General features: G+C 39.4%; 1 long non-coding RNA gene across 1 annotated transcript in view; it reads right to left on the reverse strand.

Moving 5' to 3' along the window:
* Positions 1–8,056: 8,056 nt before the first annotated feature.
* Positions 8,057–20,375, reverse strand: part of LOC142287816 (uncharacterized) — a 120,593-nt gene continuing 108,274 nt past the window's right edge. Inside the window, exon 2 of the long non-coding RNA XR_012748725.1 lies at positions 8,057–9,794. This is a non-coding gene — a long non-coding RNA (uncharacterized LOC142287816). The remainder of the gene's footprint in view (positions 9,795–20,375) is intronic.

Consider the following 20,375-nt stretch of genomic DNA (forward strand, 5'->3'; position numbering starts at 1 on the left):
GCCCCTTACAAAAATAATTCCTACATTGTGCCCTCTAGATGGCAAAATTCTTTCCTGAAAATATTAATGCACCATGCAAGTTCCCGAGAAATGTTTCCCATATTTTGCCCTCAAAAAGTAATAATGTATGAAAGTTTCGCAGTCACAATACCCTGAGTTCCATTATAACTATAAGTTCCCAGTGTCCCAAGTCCCCCCTGTTCAGCTCACTTGTATACAGTATACCCTCACAGTTTCCTATACACATTATGATGGCCCATAGCTCCCTTATACACAGTATGATGAGCCAGAAGCTCCCCTATACACAGTATGATGCCCCCACAGCTCCCCTACACACAATATTTTAGGCTCACAGCTTCATATACGCAGTATAAGTACCCCACATTGTATGAAGCCTGCACAGTAGTCCCTACAATGTATAGTAGGGCCTACACTGTGACCTTGATGCCTTTCTGGAAAAACATCATATGTTATGGGTAGTGATCGGTGGACCCACAGATACCCGGGATCGGCCAACAGAGTTGTTTGTTTTATTTAAAAAAAACAGTTCTGACCCGACATTGATCCCAAATATCTGCCCGGATGCAGGTCCTCATATAAGTCTATGGGGACCCTAATCCAGTACTTTAAAATGGTGGTAGAAGATATAGAGGGATTAGAGAAGGTGCGTTATACTTACCATTCTCGTTTGTAGCAGCAACGCTACTTCCGGGGCTTCTCATTAACCTCATGCATATGCACTGACAACTGTCAGTCCCAGCATCTCTGATTAATTGCAGTCATACAGTGCCCCCACCCTGTGTGACAATGTGTCTGACTGCTTTCAATCACAGACACTGTGTGCATGTCTATATTAGTGTAAAAATAAATTAAAAAATTGGCGTAGGGTCCTCCCATATTATGATATCCTGCACAGATAAAGCATACGGCTACAGGCTGCAGCCCCCAGCCGTGTGCTTTTCTTGGCTGTGTATCAAAATAAGATGGACTGTATGCAGCTTTTTCTTAAATTTATTTAAATAAATAACTTTAAAAAATGGCATGTGATCCCCTTCAATTTTGATACCAAGCCATGATAAACCCAACAGCTGGGGGCTGGTATTCTCAGGCTAGGGAGGCCCATGGTTATTGCCCCCCCCCCACCAGCCTAAAAATAGGAGCCTGAGGCCACCATCATGCATTATGGTGTGGTTTTGATGCATTTTGTTTTGCCATGAGATGGAGATTTGGTGCAGGAATATGGTATATAAATTTCAGCACCAAATCTGCGTCTCTTGGCAAACACAACATGGTATTATGCCAGGGGATGCAGGTCTGTGAACATTTCAGCACCAAATTTGCACCTCCTGACAGAAAACAGCACCGAAACGGCATCAAAATTGTTTTTATTTGTTTTTTGACCAAGAGATGCAGATTTGGTGCTGAAATTTTTACACCATATTCCTGCACCCAATCTGCATTCCTGGCAAAAAAAAATCGCATGACTATTGCATCAAAACATGATTTTTGTTTTGCCAGAAGATTCAGATTAGGTGTAGAAATTTCAGCACCAAATCTGCATTTCTTGGCAAAGAAAAACACAGTTTTCTGCCAGAAGATGCAGGTCTGTGAACTCAGTGACCTCAATTTTTACAGTCTAGGTCCATCCATCACTAGTTATGGGTATTGCAACCCCATTTCCAAAAAAGTTGGAAAACTGTGTAAAATAAAAAGAAAACAAGAATGCAACGACTGGGAAGACTCTATAGCTATATTTTTCCACAAGAGAACACGTCAGAATTTGAAAATTTAATTTGAAAAAAATTAACTAATTTGGAAAATGGTAAATAAAATACATCTCTAAAATCACTATTTTGCAGTGACTGTGCTATAATCAATTCTCTGTTTCTTGACTGACAGTATTCGCTGCACAAAAATGCTGCAGAGTAAAGTTCAAGGGGAATGATCACAGTGCACTCAATATTGCATGAGCAGTGACTGTAACAACCCCCTGCTCCACCATGATGACTGGATGCAAGCAGCGACAGGCAGATTGTGACTTAATTTCTACCGGTACCTGCTGCATCAATAAAAAAGATTAACATGATTTAAATGCAATATATGCAAGAGGCTTCTGCAGACAGGAAAGCAAGACATTTATGTAAAACACATCTTTACTCGCTCTCTAGTGAATAGTTAATAATGTTCACCACTTATGTTTTAGGCTACATGCGCACGCTGCATATTTTTGTGTTCACAAACTGCAGCCAATACTGCACGTTCTCAGAGAGAGTCTGGAAATGTCACAAAAAATGCTTGTAATTGTAGGTGCTTTTTTGCTGCTTTGTCTGTGTGTTTTTGGTGCGTGTTTGGTGCGCTTATCACCACATGCATTTTTGCTGCATTTTTGTGACAAATGTTGACAAAAACACAGGAAGAATGAACATGCTGCATTTTTTTTGTCACAAACATTTGACAAATAAAACGCTGACAAATAAACTGCAATGTGCGCATAGCAAATCTGACTTCTCATAGACTTTGCTGGGAAGTCAAATGTCAGAAAGTTCTGACAACAAAACTGCAGCCAAATACACAGCAAAAAACGCAGCGTGCGCATGTAGCCTTAAAGGGTTTTTCCTATACTTACAGATGCATTTTGTAAGATAGTGTTTGTAAAAACAACCACTCTTATAATTTCATAGTATCATAGTTTTTTAAGGTTGAAGGGAGACTCTAAGGGGCACTTTGCACACTACAACATCGCCGATGCTTGCGATGCCGAGCGCGATAGTCCCCGCCCCTGTCGCAGCTGCGATATCATGGTGATAGTTGGCGTAGCGAACACTATCGCTACGCCAGCTTCAAATGCACTCACCTGCCCTGCGACGTCGCTCTGGCCGGCGACCCGCCTCCTTTTTAAGGGGGCGGGTCTTGCGGCATCATAGCGACTTCACATGGCAGGCGGCCAATAGAAGCAGAGGGGCGGAGATGAGCGGGACGTAAACATCCCGCCCACCCCCTTCCGCATAGCTGGTGTGAGCCGCAGGACGCAGGTAGGAGATGTTCCTCCCTCCTGCGGCTTCACACACAGCGATGTGTGATGCCGCTGGAACGAGGAACAACAACGTAACATCGGTCATTTCCAAATTATGGAAATGACCGACGCTACATGGATGATACGATTACGACGATTTTGCGCTCGTTAATCGTATCAAAAAGGCTTTACACACTACGATATCGCCTGCGACGCCAGATGTGCGTCACTTTCAATTTGACCCTGTGATGTCGTAGTGTGCAAAGTGTCCCTAAGTCCATCTAGTTCAACCCGTAGCCTAATATGTTGATCCAGAAGAAGGAAAAAAAAAACAAAACAATGTGGCAAACAAGCTCCAATGGGGAAAAAAATTCCTTCCTGACTCCACATACGGCAATCAGACTAGTTCTCTGGATCAACACCCTGTCATAAAATCTAATATACATAACTGGTAATATTACATTTTTCAAGAAAGGCGTCCAGGCTCTGCTTAAATGTTAGTAGTGAATCACTCATTACAACATCATGCGGCAGAGAGTTCCATAGTCTCACTGCTTGTACAGTAAAGAATCCTCGTCTGTGATTATGATTAAACCTTCTTTCCTCAAGACGTAGTGGATGCCCCCGTGTTCCAGTCGCAGGCCTAGGTGTAAAAAGATCTTTGGAAAGGTCTCTGTACTGTCCCCTCATATATTTATACATTGTGATTAGATCCCCCCTAAGCCTTCATTTTTCCAAACTAAATAACCCCAAGTTTAATAACCTGCCTTGGTATTGCAGCCCACCCATTCCTCTAATAATCTTGGTCGCTCTTCTCTGCACCCTCTCCAGTTCAGCTATGTCCTTCTTATATATCGGTGACCAGAATTGTACACAATATTCTAAGTGCGGTCGCACTAGTGACTTGTACAGAGGTAGAACTATATTTTTTTCATGAACACTTATACCTCTTTTAATACATCCCATTATTTTATTAGCCCTGGCAGCAGTTGCCTGACACTGTCCACTAAAGTTAAGTTTACCATCCACCCATACACCCAAGTCTTTTTCTGTGTCTGTTTTACCCAGTGTTCTACAATTAAGTACATAATTATAAATTTTATTTCCTCTACCCATGTGCATGACCTTACATTTATCTACATTAAACTTCAACTGCCACTTCTCAGCCCAATCCTCCAATTTACATAAATCTCCCTGTAATATAAAATTATCCTCCTCTGTATTGATTACCCTGCAGAGTTTAGTATCATCTGCAAATATTGAAATTCTACTCCTCATGCCCCCAACAAGGTCATTAATAAATATGTTGAAAAGAAGCGGGCCCAATACTGACCCCTGTGGTACCCCACTATGAACTGAGACCCAGTCTGAGTACATACTATTAATAACCACCCTTTGTTTCCTATCATTGAGCCAGTTTTTAAACCCAGTTACACATATTTTCCCCTATCCCCATTATTCTCATGTTATGTACCAACCTTTTGTGTGGCACCGTATCAAAAGCTTTTGAAAAGTCCATATACCCAACATCCACTGCATTTCCCTGGTCCCGGCTTGAACTTACCTCTTCATAGAAGCTGATCAAATTAGTTTGACAGGATCGATCCCTCATAAACCCATGTTGATACTCTGTCATAAGGTTATTTTTCTTGAGATACTCCAGTATAGCATCTCTCAAGAAACCCTCAAGGATTTTACCAACCGTAGAGGTTAAACTTACCGGCCTATAATTTCCCAGCTCAGTTTTTGTCCCCTTTTTGAATATTGGCACCACATTTGCTATGTACCAGTCCTGCGGTACTGACCCTGTTATTAAGGAATCTGTGAAGATTAAAAATAATGGTCTATCTATCACAGAACTCAATTCCTGTAGTACTCTGGGGTGTATGCGATCTGGGCCCAGAGATTTGTCAACCTTAGTGATTTCGAGGCAGCGGCGTACTTCCTGCTGGGTTAAGCAGGTAATATTCAACGGTGAATTTATGGTATCACTGGTCATGTCATCTGCCATGGCATTTTCTTGTATAAAAACTGTAGAAAAAAAGTCATTCAGCAGGTTGGCTTTACCCTCATCCCCCTCCATCATTTCACCAAGATTATTTTTAAGGGGGCCAACACTATCGCTTTTCAGTTTTTTACTGTTTATGTAGTTAAAGAATATTTTAGGATTATTTTTACTTTCTCTCGCAATGAGTCTCTCTGTCTCAAACTTAGCTAACTTAATTTGCTTTTTACATATTTTATTTAATTTTCTATAATTATATAATGCCTCATCACTACCTACCCTCTTTAATTCTTTTAAGGCTTTCTGTTTTTCTTTTATTGCTTCCCTTACAGCTCTATTTAGCCATAGGGGTTTCCTCCTATTTCTAGCATGTTTGTTCCCATAGGGTATATTTTCTGCACAAGCCCTATTCAGGATGCTCATAAATGTCTCCCATTTGCTTTGTGTACTTTTATTACTTAGTACATCATCCCAGTTTATTGCACTAAGATCATCTCTCAACCATTTAAAATTTGCTTTCCTGAAGTTTAGTGTCCTTGTAGCCCCTCTACTATACATGTTACTAAAGAATACATGAAAACTTATTATTTTGTGATCACTATTCCCCAAGTAACTTACTGCTTACTAATCCTTGAAGCTGTTCTTCAGACTTCTTTTGTTTTGAACTTGTAGCCTAGGAAACTGACCAATTCTGGAGTCTAGCTTGTAAGCAGTGCACTGAAGCTGGCTGAGTTCAGGAGGTAGCAGTCCGCCCCAGCAATTTGGACCAGCTAATAAACAGTGCTTAAGTGATTAAAAGCTCAAAAGAAAAGAGCCTGTAAGTATTTTAAGTAGTTTGACAGTAGTGGTTGTTCTCCAAGCAACCATAGAGCTATAAACATAAGAAAAACATTCATACCTCAAAAATGGCTAAAAATTGTAATAACAGTAAGGACTCTTTCACACATCAGTTTTTCGCCATCAGTCACAATCCGTTTTCTCGACGGATCCGTTTTTCGACGGATCCGACTAACTGGGGGTTTTCCTGTTTTTTTGCGGAATGGACCATCTTTTCAATGTCTTTTGTGTAGGATTGAATGGCACACGGAAGCACTTCCGTGTGCATCCGATCCTACAAAAAAAAAGATTGCATGCTGCATGTCCATTCCGTTATTATGGAACATGTCCTATTCTGTTCCGTAATAATGGACCATGACTCAATACAAGTCAATGGGTCCGCAAAATCCCCAGAAGCCACACGGAAGCACTTCCGTGAGAATTCTGTTGGGTGCCCCTGCAGTCTGTGTCCCGCTCCCCCGCCAGCCTCGCTGCTGCTCGCATTGCAGTGTGTCAGCAGTTGCCCGCACAGCAGTGTGCGAGCAGCCTCAGGGATGATGAGTGCTGCCTTCAGGAGGTTAATAAAGTTCATTACCTACGATGATGAAGTCCTGCACTCCTGATGTCAGCACTTGTCACTGACTTACTGACTTCTATGCCCGCCGAGTCCTCAGATCCCCTCTCGTGGGCTACCCGAGACTGTGACTAGCGGTGACGTCACGGGCCCCTTGCGATACCTAGTTTGTGAACGCGGCAGTCATTGATCTCAGTGACCAGCGCTGACGTCAGGATTTCAGTGGCTTCCATCACAGCAGGTAATGTACCTAGCTAACCTCCTGAAGTCAGCGCTGGTCATGCCCTGCAGTGACCTGGGCTGACCTCATGATGTTAGCTCAGGTCACTGCACTACGCTACCAACCAATGGAGAACATTCTGTTCTTCATTGACTGGGACAGTAAGTATGGATCATCGTGGGACCCCCTTATTGGATTACGCCGGACCCGGATTTGATTTGTCTTTCCAATAAATTGGTGAAAGAGGGAATCTGTTCGGGAGTGTTTTTTCAAATAAAAATTTGTCATAAATTTTTTTTTTATTACTGACTGGGTTAGTGATGTCAGGTATCTGATAAATGCCGTGACATCACTAACCTCTGGGCTAGATGACAGGTGACATTACACATCTGGTATCAACCCCATATATTACCCCTTTTGCCACCGCACCAGGGCATCGGGATGAAGCTGCCAGCTGTGGTGTGCACACTGCAGCCGTCTGCTTTACCTGAGCTGGCTACAAAAGATAGGGGGACCCCACGTTGTTTTCTTTAATTATTTTTTTTTTTGCTAAATGCAAGGCTAAGCACCCTTTAGTGCCACATAAAAGGCATCTATCCCTCCATTCATTCATTCATTCATCCATCCCTCTATCTCTGTTTATCCCTCTATCTCTGTCTCTCTATCACTCTATCTATCTATCTATCCATTTATTTATCTATCTAGCTGATTCTGCTTTTTGCGGTCCGCAAAAAAAACAGAAGGCACACGGATAACACACAGCCCGTATACGGAACTGAACGGATGTCACACGGATGCCATATGGATGCATCCATGAAAAAACAGGACCGTTTTTACGGTCGTGTGAATGTAGCCTCAATAATAATATGAGCATACTCAGTTTAAAAAAATGGAATCCGTCTCCGGATTCCGTCATTTGACAGATTACGATGGATCCTGAGCCCATAGGCTTTCAATCTACCTAACAACGGATGGCGACGAATCCGTCGCCGTTCGTTTTTTCGACGTAGACAATAAACGTTACTTTGGCCGTTGTCTCCATCGGCTGGACAAATAATTTTAGATGGATCAGTTTAACGACGGATGAAACGTGAGGCCATCCGTCGCAATCCATCGCTAATACAAGTCGATGAAAAAAAAAACGGATCCAGCAGCATCAGTCGCCAGATCCATTTTTTCAACATTCGACGGATTGGGACTGACAGCAAAAAACTGATGTGTGAAAGGAGCCTAAATTGAAAATTGCTTGCATTTAGAAGCTTTGTCCATCAATATCCAGTCATGACAATGGAAATAATCCTATAAAGATAAGTGTTATCTAATCAAAATTATAGTTCATAGAGTTCCAGTTTAAATTTAAATTAGAAAATTAATTTAATGAAATAAACCAACATGAAGTCACATGCAATTAGACACAAAAACACATCATAGTATTTAATAAATATAAAATCCTTTTATTTAGAAGAAACATGTAAATTAAGCGGCAAAGGACAAATCAGAATAAGAGACATCTTTATACACACAAAAAAATAAAAAATACCATGTAAAACTGTGTAGCCTCTGTTTTGTTAAAGGGAATCTCCAGTTTTAACAGTTTTTGACATCTTAGTAATGACAGAAAATGACATTACAGGTTGTACAGGTGATAGAGTGCCTTAAACAAAGGGGTCTGGGCATTTAATAAGTGACCAGACTTTTTATGGCTCATATTGGCACCTGACATTTGTATTTGTGCAAGCTTCCATTATTACACAGAACAAGGGCCCCACAAAACAGCGCCACGCTTGTTTACAGGTTATGTGTGGTATTGCATTTCAGCCTCATTTACTACAGTGGAGCTGAGCAGCATTACCAGAAACAATCTACGGGCAGGTGTAGTGTTTTAGTAAAAAAAAAAAAAAAAAGGCCGCCATGTTTGGACAACCCCTTGAATAGGTTTTTGTACTCTTTTGTGGCGAGGAGGTTCAGATTTTTATCAATTACAAGGAAAGAAAGTGGTGGGATTCCTATCATGTATTAAAACTAGAAACCCCCTTTAAATCAGAGGCTCACAATATTTTCTCCCACAATGTTTTACAATACTTTTGTAGAACTGGCGTTTATTGCAAGTATATAAAATGATAACAACACATGTAGGTACAATAATTCTTATACCTCCTGACACAGAAAAATAATATAAATAGTAGACAAAATGAAGATTTTCTAACAAAATGATAATTTCACAGTATCACATTTGTGGCAATTTGTACTGCACATTAGCGGACATGTATTGATGGCTTCCCTTAAAGGGGACATATCGCTGAAATATTGCCTATAAGGATTCATTCATCGCTATTCAATTATTAGGTGATTTAGTGAAGAAATATAAATGACGTGAATGGTGGACAATCTGACAAAACAGTGCGTACACTCCACTGGATGTAGGAAATATATGATGTCTTAAATCAGGAAAATATTACAAAATAATGCATAAAAATAGGCTTTATTTTATTGTTTCTACACCACATGTTGTGCCAATATTCATTTCCCCTTTAAAGATGCAGCATGGATAGTAAAGTATTGCCAAAGCTGACAATGTGCCAGGATGGAAAGAACAGTAAACATACTTTATATATAGTGTACTTTGTTAGATTTCATAACACAGAGTTGTGTAAAATGTGTAGGATATGTTGAATCCATGTCCTGTTCTGTATCACTTTAGCAGACAAAACAATAGGCTGTTCTCCTTTAAGCAGCCAACAGACACACACGGGCATTTTGATGGCTATAGCTGGGGCAGGTAGTGGACTGTTGCTCTCTGTACTGTCATTTATGGCTTGTGTTATGCCGCACAGCATTTTAAGCAAGGTGCTAGCATAAAGCACATTTCCTTGTTAATTGGTTTAATAAGCAATGTGTGCTTTCTAAATGCAACGTATTAGCAGATTTCATTTCACTTTTACTGTTCAGTTTTTAGTTGTGTTAAAGTTAAATTCTGATTAGTTGTAACATTCATGGGCATTAAAGAACATACACAATAAAAAGACACTTAACAAATCAGAACAAAAACAAAGACATCCTTTGTCCATAGAGTTCTTCCAAATATTACTGGCAGTCGTATACAAAGTGGATCACTCTCCATCATAATGTAGACGTACAAGTTTTAAGTGTCCCAGCCGAAAAAGAACTAAAAACAAAAAGAAAGAAACTATACTGAATTAAAGACTTTAGAGCAAAGATACAAGATCAAATAAGGTAATACATAAGCAAAAGGGAACGACATGTCATAGTAGTCGTATAACTTTCATACATTCCAGGAGTAATACACTACATTAAATAAAATGAACTCATACCAGAATGGGCCTGTAGAACTGCAATGTCATCAGCCCCAATGCATGTTTTGGCGCTGGTTTCTAATGCCCCTTGAAAAGGCAGTGCAGAAACGTGCGTTGGGGCTGAAGCCATTGCAGTTATACAGCCACATTCTGTATGGGTTTATTTTTTGCACTTCATGTAATCATGCTCAGCATTTCAAATTATGTTCATTTTTATATGGCACTAGACACTTTATCTTCTGGCAGTGGAATCATTACTATAGCTATGCACTTTGTGTTTTATACCCTGATCCATATGTCTCTATAAAAGTAATGTATGATATATGTTACATAAACATTTGTTCACCTACTACATCACTTGGTACATTATAAATATCCATGTGCATTGGCATGTAAAGGTTTGGTCAAAATTACTGTTATTCTGAACAGTTAAGTTAAAGATGACACATTTCCTTTGTATTTTAGGCAAAAAATATATATATTTTGATATTTTACATTTTAAAAATTACAAAAAGGAAAATGGGCCAATGCAAAAGTTTGGGCACCCTTGGAAAAATTGTGTGCTCAGATAACTTTCACCAAGGTTTCAGACTTTAATAAGTGTTATGACTTTTCAGGCTTGTTAGGTTTATAACTTTTCACTATCATCGTTAAGAAAGCCTAGGTGAAGAAAATTTCACAGCTTTATAAAATCCAGCCTCCTCTAACCTTGTGCCAAAAAACACACAGCCATGGGTTGTTCTAAGCAGCTGCCCAGCACAACGCAAGAGAAGTTGCTTGTTCCAAGTCTGTGATTTTGAGAATATTGAATCTTCATAACATTACAAACTCTTTCAAGTTCCCCAAGAAGGTTGGTCGCCTTCGAAAGACAAATGCAAGAGAGGACAGGATAATGTGGAAACTCTCCATGGATAATCATTTCAACACTGCAGCTGGAATTGCAGTTCAGCACTGAACAGGGTAAGGATCTGTCTCGTCATACATTGTCACGACATTTAAGAGCATTTAGACTGAAAGCCCACTCTGTAGTGACCAAACCTCTCTGCAGAAAAAATTAAAAGGCTAAACCCACCTTTGGTGAGGAGAATGTTGTGTGGACAGAGAAGTGGTCCACAGTTCATTTTAGTGATGAAAGAAAGTTTAAGTTATTTCAGTCTGATGGGAAACATTATGTTCATTGACAAACTGGGGAAAGTGTTATAGTTTGGGGAGTGTTTTCTGCAGCAGGACTTGGACCTCTCATACAGTTACATGGCAGAGTGAATGCAAGTGTGTATCAGAACCTTCTTCAACAACACATGGTTCCTTACTTGTGTTCATCACACAATTAGCCAGCAATTTTCATGCAGGACAATGCCCCCTGTCACACAGCAAAACGGGTAAAGCAGTTCCTTGAAACAGAAACATTCAACATTCAAAGCAAAGGCTTGTACACTTCCTACTGATTGGTGTCTGTTGTTACCTTCAGAAAATGTAGTTTTAATCTTTCTCTGTGCTTCAGTCTTTGCTGTTCTCTAATTATGATCACCGCGTTTTGAGCAATATAGCAACTATAGACACCCCTCTTCTGACGCACTATAGACACACCCTCTTCTGACGCACTATAGACACCCCCCTTCTGATGCACTATAGGCACACCAACGTTTGATGCACTTTAGACAAACCCCCTTCTGAAGCACTATAGACACACACCTTTATGATGCACTATAGACACACCTTCTTCTGATGCACTATAAACGCCTCCTTATGATGCACTATTGAAACACCCCCTTATGATGCACTATAGACACACCCTCTTCTGACGCACTATAGATACCCCCCTGCTGATGCACTATAGACATACACCCTGTGATGTCTCTAATAAAACACCCACCATGATACTTTAGGTCTATCTTTTATAATTCTGTTTTCAATGCATATTCGACATGGAGACAACTGTACTCACTTACGTCACTTAACACAAGTATTTTGCTTTGATATTGACCCTGTTTACTGTGATTATCTGATGTAAGTAGTATATTATGTTCTGTATATTATGTTACATTGATAAATATGATATTGTCGTATGAAAACTGAAAAAGGCAATTCAAGTTTTTCCCTTATATTACTATATTTTTCTGACTATAAGATTATTTTTTTAGCAAGATAACTTATTGCTAAAATTTATGTGAGTCTTATAGTCCGCAATCAGTAAGGTCAGCACTGCCAGATATCTCAGGCTGCTTCTTAAATCAATCTTAAATCATAGGGTAGAGCATTCATAAGTGCAGTTATCATCGCCGATATACCGTAACTAAGCAGCTACACTGTTCCTCTCTAATTAATGCTGACCAGGAGAGACTGCACTGATGTTGCTGTCAGGTTAGGTAAAGCTTGTGTCCACACGAGGGTTAATAAAATGAATCTTTGATGCACAGGTTAAAGAAAAATAAAACTGTAATATGTAAATAAGAAGTTGATTTACACTTAACAGAAGAGTCTCGGTCTCTCAGACAAAAGCCGATCCCCTGCATTTACACTCTCTGTGCAACATATAGGGTACATACAATCATGGCCACAAGTGTTGGCACCCTTGAAAATTTTTCAGAAAATTGATAGGTTGATGATGATAGGTTGAAAATTTCTCCTAGAAAATTATTGCAATTACACATTTTTTTTGTTATACATATGTTTATCTCCTTTGTGTTTATTAATATTTGAAACAACACAACAAAAACTGAAAAAAGGCAAATTAGACACCATGTCACACAAAAACTCAATAAGGGGGTAGTACAAAATTTTGCACTTTTCAAAAATTGTAGGTAAACAAATTTGTTTCAAGCATGTGATGCTCATTCAAACTCTCCTATGGCAAGTAACAGGTGTGGGCAATATAAAAATCACATTTGAAACCAGAAAAAAAGGGAAAAAGTTGACTCAATCTTTGGATTGTGTGCCACACTAAGCATGGAGAACAGCAAGATGAGGAGAAAAATGTCTGAGGACTTTTGCTGAAAAATATCAACAATATCAAGGTTACAAGTCCATCTCCAGAGAGCTTGAAATTCTCTTGTCCACGATGCGCAACATTATCAAGAAGTTTATAACCCATGACAGTGATAACTAATCTCCCTGGACATGAAAACTGATGATTGGTTGCAAAGCAGGATAGTCCAGATGATGGATAAACAGCCCCAATTAAGTTCCAAAGAAATTCATGCTGTTCTACAGGCTCAGGGTACATCAGTGTCAGTGCGAACTATCCATCGACATATAAATTATATTACATGTTTTGGTAGGAGACCCAGTAGGACCCCACTTCTCACACAGAGAAATAAAAAGCTAGACTGCAGTTTGCCAAAATGTGCTTGAGTAAGCCAAAATCCCTCTGGGAAAGCATCTTATAGAGAGATGAGATCAAGAAAGAGCTTTTTCATAAAGCACATCATTCTGCTGTTTACTGAAAACTGAATGAGGCCTACAAAGAAAAGAACACAATACTTACAGTCAAATATGGTGGAGGTTCAAAGATGTTTTGGAGTTGTTCTGCTGCCTCTAGCACTTGTTGCCTTGACTGTGTGCAATGCATCATGAAATTTGAAGATTACCAAAGGATTTTGGGTGACAACGTAGTGCCCAGTGTCAGAAAGCTGGGTTTGCGTCCTAAGTAATGGGTCTTCCAGCAGGACTGTGACCCCAAATATCCTACAAGAAGCACTCAGCACTTACAGTGCCTTGCAAAAGTATTCGGCTCCCTTGAATTTTTCAACCCTTTCCCACATTTCAGGCTTCAAACATGAAGATAAAAATGTTAATGTTATGGTGAAGAATCAACAACAAGTGGGACACAATTGTGGAGTTGATTTTTTCAGTTATTTATTTTTTAAAAAAGTTTAAATTAAGCAATAAATTTTGTTGAACTTCACAATTGTGTCCCACTTGTTGTTGATTCTTCACCATAACATTAACATTTTTATCTTTATGTTTAAAGCCTGAATGTGGGAAAAGGTTGAAAAATTCAAGGGAGCCCAATACTTTCACAAGGCACTGTAAGTAAAAATTGTTCTAAGTGTTAAAGCTGCTAAATTGTGTGTAATGAGTTTAACCCCTTCACGACCGGCCGATTTTTCGCTTTCCGTTTTTTTTTTCACCATTCTTTTTCTGAGAGACGTAACTTTTTTATTTTTTAGTCAATATGGTCATGTGAGAGCTCATTTTTTGAGGAACGAGCTGTACTTTTAAAGGAAACCATCCGTTTTACCATATAGTGTACTGGAAAACGGCAAAAAAATTCAAAATGCAGAAAAATTGCAAAAAAAGTGCAATAGCACTATGGTTTTTGAGATATTTTATTCACTGTGTTCACTATATGGTAAAACTGATGTGTGGGTGTGATGCCTCAGGTCAGTGCGAGTTCATAGACACCAAACATGTATAGGTTTACTTTTATATAAAGGGGTTAAAAAAAATTGGAAGTTTGTCCGAAAAAAGTGGCACACGTTTTACGCCATATTCCGTGACCCGTAGCGTTCTCATTTTTCGGGATCTATGGCTCAGTGACAGCTTATTTTTTGCGTCTCGAGCTGACATTTTTAACGGTACCATTTTTGCGCAGATGCTACGTTTTGATCGCCTCTTATTGCATTTTGCGCAAAAGTTGTGGCGACAAAAAAAGTCGTTTTGGCGTTTGGAATTTTTTTCTGCCACTACGCCGTATACTGACCAGAGTAATTGATTTTATATTTTGATAGATCGGGCGTTTCTGAACGCGGCGATACCAAAAGTGTGTATATTTTTTATTTTTTGAACCCTTTAATTTTCAATGGGGCGAATGGGGGGTGAATTGAACTTTTAGGTTTTTTTGGTTTTTTTTAATTTTTTAAAACTTTTTTTTAACTTTTTTTTTTATTTTACTAGTCCCCCTAGGGGGCTATTGCGATCAGCAATCCGATCACTCTGCAGTATCTGCTGATCACAGCTGCACAGCTGTAAACAGCAGATACGCTCTCTTTCTCTTTTGCTGTGCAGCGGGCACAGCGAAAGTAAAAGCAAGTCATGTGTAGTACAGGAGTCATCACATGACCCTGTGCTACCATGACAACTATCGGAAGTCACGTGATCGCGTCACGTGACTTCCAGTATCGGGCGGTAAGTAAATGTTTGCCGCGATCGCGCTTATAATGGCGCTGTCACGTATTGACAGTGCCATTTAAGGGGTTAATCGGCACGAGCAGATAACGATTCTGCTCGTGCCTAGCAGGCACACATCTCAGCTGTGAAAATCAGCTGAGATGTGCGCCGATCGCGGCATGCCGCCGGAGGACCGCGGGTAGTAACATTATGACATTTAGGACGTAATATTACTGCCCGCGGTCGTTAAGGGGTTAAAGGGCATCAATGAGAGACATTACACATTTAAGACACCAGACACATTGTTGATTCCACAATAAAGGTAATTGTGCTTCTTAAGTACTGATGAACAAAAAGTTAGCAATGTTTTGAACTTTTGATTTTCAGGTTGCATATCTCACCATCCACTACAGATTTGAGCATGAGACTGCCTTCATTTTTCAATTATTTAGCATACGATTAGATATGCAGATTCTTATCTTGTCACTGCATTCTTCCCATTTCGCTTAGATTTTCAAAAATCTTTTTCTTCCTCTATACTACAAAATACAACCTGTTCTCACATTCCCTAATAGCCTACTATGTTATTAGGTTGATTCCCAAGTGAAAGGTCACTGTTTCTAATCAAGGAGCAGCCATGAAAGATATTTCCCAAGAAAAGAGAAACGGCATCATTCACCTCATCGATAGTAGTCTCTTGGCTAAGAAAATTGCCAAACTGCATCATGTGAGTGCCATGACAGTTAGAAGAATATGAAATGGTGTCTGTCCATTCATTCAAAAGCCAAGTGGTGGACATCCAGGCAAAATATCAGAGTTAACAAGTTGGCTCATCACAAGCTCTATCAGTTCTGGTGCTACAGTGCCTTGCGAAAGTATTCGACCCCCTTTAATTTTTCCACCTTTTCCCACATTTCAGGCTTCAAACAAAGTTAAAAATGTTAATGTTATGGTGAAGAATCAACAACAAGTGGGACAGAATTGTGAAGTTGAACAAAATTTGTTGCTTATTTTAATTTTTTTTTTTAAAATAAATAATTGAAAATTGGGGCGTGCAATATTTTTCGTCCCCTTTAATTTAATACTTTGTAGCGCCACCTTTTGCTGCGATTACAGCTGCAAGTCGCTTGGGGTATGTCTCTATCAGTTTTGCACATCGAGAGACTGAAATTCTTGCCCATTCTTTCTTTGCAAATAGCTCGATCTAACTGAGGTTGGATGGAGACCGTTTGTGAACAGCAGTTTTCAGCTCTTTCCACAGATTCTCGATTGGATTCAGGTCTGGACTTTAACTCGACTATTTTAACACCTGGATAAGTTTATTTGTGATCCATTCCATTGTAGAATTTGCTGTATGTTTAGCATCATTGTCTTGTAGGAAGACAAATCTCCGTTCCAGTCTCACGTCTTTTGCAGACTCCAACAGCTTTTCTTCAAGAATGGTCCTGTATTTGGTTCCATCCATCTTCCCATCAATTTTAACCATCTTCCCTGTCCCTGATGAAGAAAAGCAGGCCCAAACCATGATGCTGCCACCACCATGTTTGACAGTGGGGATGTTGTCTTCAGGGTGATTAGCTGTGTTGCTTTTACGACAAACATATCGCTTGACATTGTGCCCAAATAGTTCGAATTTGGTTTCATCTGACCAGAGCACCTTCTTCCACATGTTTGGTGTGTCTCCCAGGTGGCTTGTAGCAAACTTTAAACCACACTTTTTATGGATATCTTTGAGAAATAGCTTTCTCCTTTGCTACTCTTCCATAAAAGCCAAATATGTGCCATGTACGACTGATTGTTGTCCTATAGACAGACTCTCCCACCTCAGCTGTAGATCTCTGCAGTTCATCCAGAGCGATTATAGGCCTCTTGGCTGCATCTCTGATCAGTCTTTTCCTTGTCTGAGATGAAAGTTTGAATGGACGGCCGGGTCTTGGTAGATTGCAGTGGTATGATTTCCTTCCATTTCAATATGATTGCTTGCACAGTGCTCTTTGGGATGTTTAAAGTTTTTGAAATCTTTTTGTAACCAAATCCGGCTTTAAACTTCTCCACAACAGTATCACAGACCTGCCTGTTGTGTTCCTTGGTCTTCCTGATGCGCTATCTGTGCTTTAAACAGAACACTGAGACTATCACAGAGCAGGTGCATTTATATTGAGACTTTATTACACAGAGGTGGCATATATTTATCATCATCAGTCATTTAGGACAACATTGGATCATTCAGAGATTCTCAGTGAGCTTCTGGAGTGAGTTTGTTGTACTGAAAGTAAAGGGGACGAATAATATTGCATGCCCCACTTTTCAGTTATTTATTTTTTAAAAAAGTTTAAGTAATAAATTTCGTTCAACTTAACAATTGTGTCCCACTTGTTGATTCTATATCATAGCATTAAAATTTTTATCTTTATGTTTGAAGCCTGAAATGTGGGAAAAGGTTGAAAAATTCAAGGGAGCTGAATACTTTCACAAGGCACTGTTCAAACACAGCAGTGGAGGTGACTCGTATGCTTTGTAATAGTGGGATCACAGATGTCCATGCAAGCACCATGCTATGCACATAACACAAGTCTGGAATGGTGGCCCAAAAAAAGGTGAAGAAACCTAACTAATATTGGCTGAGGAGCATCGTCTCGAGTTTGCAAGAGATTACAGAAAGTGGATAGTAGCAGATTGGTAATGGGTGATTTAGACTGGTGAGAGAAAAGTCAATAGACTAGGGTCTGATGGATGCAAATGGGTCAGGAAGGAACAAGGGAGAAAGGGGCTAACAGATCAAGACATTGACGGAACTATCAAGATCGATGGCAGAAGCCTGATGATATGGGGTTATTTCACAGCCAAAGGCTTTGGATACTTGACTAGGATCGATAGTGATCTCAATGGTGAGCTACAGTATATGTGAGTATCTTACAAGACAAGTTACTGCATACACTTGAGTACTATGGGTATGAAAAGGACAACATAGTGTTCCAGCAAGATACTGACTTGAAGGATACATCAAGATTGGTGAAGAAATTGTTCAATGACAATAAAGTAGAGGTGCTGTATTGGCCCACACAATCTCCAGACCTCAACCCAATTGAACACTTTTTGTTAGAGTTGAAGAAAAAGCTGTATATATACCCAAGTGAATCAACCAGCATGCATTCAACATTGGGAACGTGTAGAAGAGACCTGAGAACAGACTTCAGTTGAGACAGGCTTGAATTTGATCAAGAGCATGCCTAGAAGTGTTCAAGCAGTGTTGAAAGTCAGAGGTGGATTTACAAAATTCTAATAAAATAATAATAATTTTGATTTGGATTTTTAGGAGCAGAATAGTAAAAGTGACATGACAGGAACCTGCATGATTAATCATATGCTAAATAGTTGCAAGTCTAATATGTATGAGATAGCCAATATGATGATGACGATAATGTTGATGATGTAGATTGTTGATAAAATGAAGGTAATCTCACACTCAAAGCTGTAGTGAATGGTGAGATATGGAGCCCGAAAGTAAAACGTTCAATACATTGTTACCCTTTTGCTCGTCAGTGCAAACATTTGTATTATAATACATGTGTAATTGCAATATTTTTCTGGGAGAAATACTTCATTTTCTGGAACAATTTCAATGCAGCCATGACTATGTCCTTAGACCGTATACTGATAATATATAATCTGATAATTCAAAGCTGAATGTATTAGAGACGTCAATTATTTAGACTTGATTGAAGGTGAAGTTCTCCTTTGACAATAATGTTTCTGTCAAGTAGCACTGCTCTGTAGTAAATGATGGTTAAACATAAAACAGTACATTGAGGTCATGACTCTCATTCTAGTATCACTCACATGGAAGCTTGCATATATTCAGTAATAACCAATTTTGTATTCAGAAAAAAAGATACTTATCTAGAACAATATTAAATTTTATGCAAATATTTCTTTTTCTCACTGATTATATATTCAGCACATATGAATATTGCAGTGATAACGAGTTGGATAAACACAGAAGAACAATCATCACCTGCTGGAATATGCATTATTCGACTGTGCTTGGCTTATGAAATCATCCAAAAACGACACAATATTTCATTATAATAGAGAAGTCAGGAAGAGAAAAGCATAGCGAGTAACCAAGGATAATACACCAATTAGAAATTGTTTTGTAGGCTGTGACAAGGAACTGACATTTCCTGCACCACTATATTACCAGGGCTGGAAATAGATCCATGGCGCCTTTTTTGGGGGAAAATGGAGAATAAAGAAGCATTCCCATTTTTTTCTTTTATAGCTCCCCCGCCACTTGATTGTCTGTCCTTCACTACACTTTTCTTTCATCATTGCGCTTATTTTCCTATAGTTCAACCTTGTTTTTCTTCCTTTAAATCTCCAATTTGATTCCTAACTTTTATTCTGCATGTTATTCCTCTGTACTTTCAATCCCATGTTGCATCAGCTGTTTATTTGGTTAGATTCTCCATGCAGCCAATAAAAGGGCAAAGCTCCTGCTTTCTATTATTTTATCTCACCTTTGAACTGGTTTCACAAGTGCACAGCATAGTACTAATATATACTGTCATCCATGCTGATGTTTCTGAACATGCATTACATAGAAACAAGAGAACATAAATGCCTTATGACTGTGTATGGTGTGGACGATTGGCACGTTCAGTCTGACATTGGTCTCCGGGTTCTAACCAGAAGAAAAGGACTATTCTACTTCATCTTATTACAGAACACTGTCCAGAATCGGGACACAAACTAAGCTCCTCAGCAAGAGAAAATATTTTCTGGAATGCCATGTACACGCACAACGTGTTTAATGAAAGATTTGCTAAAGATTTCGGAGTTAGGCAACACAATGGGGAATGAAATGGCACTGTTTACTAAACCTTTCAACTAGAACCCAAATAGCAGTCTTTTCATCAGAGGATGGCAATTAAGTAATGAAGTCCATGGAGAGGCACGTCCATGCACTTTTGGGGGTATGTATTAACTGAAGATGTTTCGGTGGATGGGCTCAGAGCGTTTTGGCCTGGGCAGAGACGTGACATACAATATTGTATTCCTTGCAATCTCAAACAATGATAGGTCACTGAAAATTCCTGGTTATCAACGGGTGACATGTGAGTACTGATCCAGTGAGGGGGCAGACGCTGAAATGTACGTCGAGGTGGGCACCTGCCTCCTGAGCCATTGCATAGCAGAGTTATTGGTGAGTGCACTAACCATTTGTGGTACTGTTCATTATTTAATTGGCAGGTTCTTTCACATATGTTCCCCCATGGGCAGCTTATTCATGTGTTATGATGGTTAATTGTTTACTCCTATGT

The sequence above is a fragment of the Anomaloglossus baeobatrachus genome, chromosome 2, assembly GCF_048569485.1.
Source record: "Anomaloglossus baeobatrachus isolate aAnoBae1 chromosome 2, aAnoBae1.hap1, whole genome shotgun sequence".
In the NCBI taxonomy this organism is placed as follows: Eukaryota; Metazoa; Chordata; class Amphibia; order Anura; family Aromobatidae; genus Anomaloglossus; species Anomaloglossus baeobatrachus.